Source organism: Paralichthys olivaceus, chromosome 4 (assembly GCF_024713975.1).
Source record: "Paralichthys olivaceus isolate ysfri-2021 chromosome 4, ASM2471397v2, whole genome shotgun sequence".
NCBI classification, from domain to species: Eukaryota; Metazoa; Chordata; class Actinopteri; order Pleuronectiformes; family Paralichthyidae; genus Paralichthys; species Paralichthys olivaceus.
In genome coordinates this window covers 11,337,430-11,343,846 of record NC_091096.1, presented here as the reverse complement: position 1 = coordinate 11,343,846, position 6,417 = coordinate 11,337,430, and the positions used below count along the sequence as shown (strand labels likewise).

Below are 6,417 nucleotides of genomic sequence, written 5' to 3'. Positions count from 1 at the left end.
ACAGATGGAGAGCATGTATTGACGCAGGAGCAGTGGAGCTGCTCGAGCAACAGACACTCCATGTTGATATTGTGTGTGTGTGCGCGCGTTTGTGTGTGTGTGCGTGTGTGTGCGTGTGTGTGTGTGTGTGTGATTGACTGTTTGTGGGCACAACAATGACCAAAGGGGCAAAACAATGAATCCATTAATCCATGTTGGCCAAGCTGCTGTGAACTCATTAATAAGTGCCTGGCTGATTATTCAGTGTGGGGGTAACCTGAAGTACATTTTTAATAAGGGGAGGGGTGTATGTGTATGTCTGTGTGTGTCTGTGTGTGTCTGTGTGTGTGTGTGTGTGTGTGTGTGTGTGTGTGTGTGTGTGTGTGTAAACTTAAAATGTGCTTTTATGCTTGAGTTTGAGAGAGAGTAAGGGCTATCAAGCAGACACGCTTCAAGGGACTTTGTGGGAGCTCTGGGTAAAAGAAACCTGGGGGGGCTACATAAAACCAAACAAATTATTTATTATAGTTTTTCCTCCCCGCTGTTGCTCATGCTTGCTCAGTGTGGAACAAGTTGGATTTTGTGTTCCTTAAGATCTTGGACTTTTGTGCAGCACCCTGAGACAACTGTTTGTTGTGATACCGTGCTATATAAATACATTTGATTTGATTTGATTTGATTTGATTTGATTTATATTCTTAATCAAAATTATAAACAAGGCTCATATTGTGCACAGACATAACTAAAAGTAAACTATTACATTTTAAATGCAAAATCATAGACTGTAGATAAAGATGGACGACATAATGGCTCCCAAACAGTGAAGCAAAAGTGTCTCAATCTCCACCTCATGAATGGCAGCAGTATGGCTCATAAATCCCACCTACTTGTGGGTGGGACATGAGCCAAACTAAAAAGTAAAAATATGAGTCAAATCATTTTTTTTCACAAAGACGCTAATTTTAAGTAGTTCTGATCACACTGGTGTTCAAGTGTTCATTTTCCCACTAAGTTCGATCTGAATTATTTGATGTTGTAAAATAATATGGTTGACACATCATGACTGACGACTGAGACTGACTCCTGATTGGCCGAGCGCTTGTATCGGTGGGACCTCGCTACCAAGGCTCCATCACTTATATGCTACTGTGCCAGACTCTGGCCCCAAATGCGCAAGATATCAACTTTTTGCCAGAAGCCAAGTGGTAGGGGGCCTTGTTAGGGGTCCTCCAACCATGGCGTCGCAACAGTTTCCTGTACATATCCCAAAATGGTCATTGCTGTGGACTAACACCATCAGCCGTCCTCCGGGGCCCCTTCTCAGCTTGAGGCCTCAGGCAATTGCCTGCTTTACTTACCCTGTTGCCGGGGGGGTCAGGGTACTGAGGGGGCCACAGGTGCACAGATGTAGCACAAGATGACGATAATATTGGAAAACTAAGTGAAAGAATCATGGATTTTAAGGTGGTAATTGTGGTTGAGATATGTCTCAAAAATATCTGATTTCAAAGCCCCTGAAGCAGAGTTTGCTGGCTGCTGCAGTGTAACATATTCTAAAACTGGTTTAAAATGTTGACCATTTAATTTGAGAGAAAATCACAATCGTAGCATTGTTGCACTTCACTGAATAGAACGTCATTACCTACCCCCAACTCTTGCTAACCTCCATGTGCCAAAGCTCTTGCTATAAAAGATTCATAGAGGACTGGAAACAATGCATATGATGGCATCAGTAGCTATTAACACTGATACAATGCATTTTCTCAGTCAAATTTGTCGTCAGCTTTGAGTATTAGCAATCTTGTGAAAATGACTTAGTACGTGTTTCGACAACTGTCAAAAAAAGCTAGAGCCTTTGATTCAGCCCGACAGTGTTTTACATTTTAACCTTCTCCTGTTGGTTTTTCTCATTACAGTATTCTATTATATTAGGGCTACCATGGCAGAAAAATCTAACCAGCAGCCAGAAACCATGCAGGCTGATTTGTAAAGCCATTTCCATTTGCACTCTGCTGGTCATCTTACTTAGACTTCATTGTCGGACTCAGAGATAATCTACCTTTATACAAAATGAGTATGCAAAATTCTGAAATAACACCAGCCCTCAATTTGTAGAGAATCATTTGAAAATCCTTTATCTAATTTAGATTCAGCTGTAGAAAGTCTCTCCAAGCAGATATTAAACAAAAGCCATTATAGTTTTACATATACATTACAGTCATATAACCTACATCATACATTCATCAACATTTCTCTGACTGCTAAAATTGCACTATTGACCAAAGGGGAATACTTACAGAAGGTGAATGTACTGAAGATGCCGTCATGTCGAAGTCACAGGACATTGTTTCATTTGCATCAATTAGGTTATGATGTGGCAGTTCTCATTTTTCCATGTCTGGTGCAAAAATACTAATCCTCTGTACCTGCATCTGAAAAGGAGAAGTAAAGAAAATAGGGAGTGGTTGAAAAGAGAGTCGACTCCATTTAACCAAATGTCATCGCTAGTTTTCTTTTCATAAGTATTCCTATCAGAATACCAGTTCATACCAGGTGTGGTAAGAGCTTGTAGAATATCTGTGCTTAGAATTGAATGAAGTTTTGACCCAGTCAGATAAAAGTCACAAAGAAGTTTTGCATTTTTCAAATTTTTCAAAAAACCAACAAAAATATTACTTGTCTTTGTTTGATGGACTCTTCTCGGACTGATACCACATCCCTCCTTCAAGTTTCCTGGAAATATGGTTGGTTAACAAACCAGCAAACACACAGGGGTGAAAACATAACCTTAAACATGAATGATTGAGAGACTAAGAGAGAGGGTGTATCAGGACGTCATTGTGTAAAACCTCTAAAAATGCAAACTTTCAACTGTAAACAAATCTATTCTAGAGGATCTTGACAGATTCAGGATGGTCATCACTGAGTAACTCACTGTGGAAGGGAAGCACGATGATGTGCACCGGCTGAGTGACAGACACTGATCTGCATGTCAGGAACACACTGGTTCCATCTCCTGGACACACACAACCACATAGGAGGAGATGGGGACACAGAGGAAGACGATGACACTGATGGAAATGGAGATGTTCACGTTTCGGCCAGTGACAAAACAAACAAATAGTTTTCATATAACGTTGTCATAAAAACAGTACAACTATATACATTTTCTTTCATAACTTAAAAATAATCCTATAAACCTTTTCCTTCTGTTGAGCAAGTTTACTCAAAGCACAAAGGAAACAAGGTAGCTTCCATCATATCCTTGTTAAAGATAAGAAATGTGTTACTTTTTTATTTAAATATAAAATAAGCAAATTAACCAGACTGGTGGTTTATATAATTGTTGAACTCATTGAGAGGAACAGCAGCTTGTACAGTCAGTGACATGTTTTGTTTTCAGACTGTAGCAGAACTAATACGTTATTGTTCACCGCACCAGAGATCACTAAAAATAAAAAATAAATTGATTTTAGTCATTACTTATGCTTTCTGTATTATATATTTTCATTGTAGTGTTGTGTAGAGAAATAATACAGGCAGTCACTTTGCAGGAAGAAAGAAAGCAACTGACAAGGAGGCAACTATATTCAAACATGAAATATAGAAAAAACAATATATTGCTCTCAGGTTTGATGCCCTGTAAAATGTATAACACATTGATAAACAGGGGTAAACGATGTCCTCTAGTGGCAGCTTTTAAGACCTACAAAATGCATGTGTGTGTGTGTGGAATCAGCACATCTGGCTTCAGTGCTTTGAAGTAGTAAAAGACTCATATGTTAAAGGATTGACTGACCGTAGCCTACTACCTACAAGATCTTTAGGTTTTACACAGCCAAACATGGACAGCACTTTCACACATTAAAGTGAATTGTTTGAACAAGTTATTGACATCCCTGAGCCAACTCCTGTTGGTTCTACTCAGCAGACAACCTATAATGCCTGCTCATCCTGATGTGGTGGTTAAAGCTGACCTGTGTGGCTCAAAACCAGCTTCCCCTGCTCCTGAACCTTGGCAACTGCAGGAAAATACACAAGCTCAGTTACTGTAAATTCATCTGGCATAAATAAAATGGTCATGTTGCAGCTCTGTGTGTCTGGATTCCATATATCCATTTATTCATTGGACAAATGATTTGATTTGGCAAATATTTGAGTTTCAAGTGAGGGACAACACTCAAGCTTTAGTACAGCAGGAGACCTTGGAGTAGACACTAAGTAGTAAATGTGTTCTAGAAGTATAGGTGACTATTCAAGTTTAAAGGGGGTGTAGATATGCTCTTTAGGCAAGAAAATCAGAAGCTGCTAGGATGGACTACGGAGCAAAGAAGATCCAAACTTTACACCAGAATAATCAGACACAAAGTCTCACTTTGGAAGGATTTTTAATTAAAAGTTCTTTAGAAAAAGTAGAAAAAATAAAATGTGCAGAATTACCTATCACAGTCATTAAATAAAACAATCATTCACAAATAAGTCTACTGTCAGAATCAATTTGACCCCAATTTCCTTCTCAGTCACGGATGTGAGCTCCGTCTTTTCACTCCAAAAGTGATTGTTCTGTTTGTACAACTGTGGAAAGGTTTAGAGAGCGTTGGTTATGTGTGTGTGTGTGTGTGTGTGTGTGTGTGTGTGTGTCAACCATAGTCTGTATATAAAGGGTGTCAACACAATCCTCAAAGTTCAGGTTTCCAATCCTCTGTGTAAGAGCCATTATGTAATGTATTATTTTGACCACTAGGGGGACGTAGGCTCTACTGTATCTAGTTATTTCAGTGGAGCACCAGTTGCATATTGAAGCCAATAAGATGAGTTTTGAGTTGAAGGTGTTGCCAAAAGGAAACATACAGAGGACCTGATCATCATTTCTTTGTAAAAACTACACATCAAGAACATTCGTGACTCTACAGGAGAGTCACCACACTCATTTCTTGAGTTTCAAGGTCCACTCCATTGGACTGTAGCTCGCCATCGAACATCCAACATCCGACAGTATTCAAAAAACCTAGATAAGGTCAGAACTCACATTCAAGCTTCTGGAATAATGAAAGTAACATATTGCAAAATCCCATTACAGACAAGAATTCATTTGTCTTTAGTTTTTGAGGGAATTGTGGTTACTAGAAGAACTTCTGATTAAAAGTTTACAATTATGCAAAAATATCCTCTCATTAACTTAACTTGGCAATATGTGTAATAAAGTTAAAACACCAAAAACAACAAATTTGTTAAAATAGCATTAATAAAAACAAGAATTCCTCTGAACAGAGCACACGATGCAGACAATTAATAACTGAAAAATGAAAACAAAAATAAATGACATAAGCCTCTAATAATTATTTTCTTCTCCACGTTCATCAGGGATTTGTCGTACGGTGCAAACTCTTTTATAAAGACTGTAAATGGAGGTTTTGTTTTCATGCGTTTACACTTAAGATGAAAAGTGATCCCTAAACTCAACTAAACAAAGTTAAAATGCACAACAAGTAAAACACAGTGAGCCTACACCATGAAATGCTCCAAACTTTTCAATAAAGTTTCTTTCAATGTGTTTGAAATGTGCAGGTTTAGGATCTTACAATGATAAACATTCAATTCTCCAAGGATCAAAAACATCAGCCACGTTTACACATCACATGGCACCAAGATGTTTTCCCGCTTCAACGTAGCCTGACCAGCACTTTTAAAACAAAGGAACCATTGTATTTGTTAGCATTAGCAGCTAACGCGATAGCTATGGTAGAATCAAATCAAATAAGATCTCTCACCACCGGTGGGAGTTTTCCTGTGGAAGCAGCAGCGACAGTCCTCTGGTTCTAATAACACAGGTGACTTAAGTTCAAACTGTTTGAAGAAATGCTTTCACCAACTTTAAACAACTTTTACAGCTTCTTGACCCATACTGACAGTTTTCATTAGTGACAGCACCTGTTCTTCTCAGGTTGAACAGGAAGTGAACCTGACGTCAGGTGACCAGGTAGAGCTGACACCTGATTGGCTGGTTGATGATTTATATTTATTCTCCATCTGTTTGTTCATCAAATATAATTTAAACTCATCAGATTTCTCTGTAACCTGCTTTTCTATTCCACTGAAATGTTGTATGCTCTTTAATTAACTTGACATACATTAGGCATGTTTTGGTGTTAGATAGATTAAGTCTGAGTTGTTGCTGTATATGTGATATTCTGATTGCATTTATAGATTGTATCGCTTAGTAGGTCTATTGCCTAGGATATTGTGTGTTGGGGTGAATGTGATTGTAGGTACATGCATGTTGTGCCTCTGTTTTAGCTATGACTTGTATGATAACATGAATTTCCCCTTGTGGGATAATAAAGTATACCTTGACCTTGAGATAGATATATAGATAGAAAAATAGATAGATAGATAGATAGATAGATAGATAGATAGATAGATAGATAGATAGATAGA

At 38.2% G+C, this 6,417-nt stretch overlaps 1 long non-coding RNA gene across 1 annotated transcript; it reads right to left on the bottom strand.

Moving 5' to 3' along the window:
- Nucleotides 1-2,276: 2,276 nt before the first annotated feature.
- LOC138407479 (uncharacterized) lies at nucleotides 2,277-5,910 on the bottom strand. Its single transcript, XR_011240893.1, has 4 exons — nucleotides 5,751-5,910; nucleotides 2,915-2,995; nucleotides 2,656-2,712; nucleotides 2,277-2,411 (listed from the first exon to the last, which is right to left on the bottom strand). It is a non-coding gene; the product is annotated as an uncharacterized lncRNA (long non-coding RNA).
- Nucleotides 5,911-6,417: the final 507 nt, after the last annotated feature.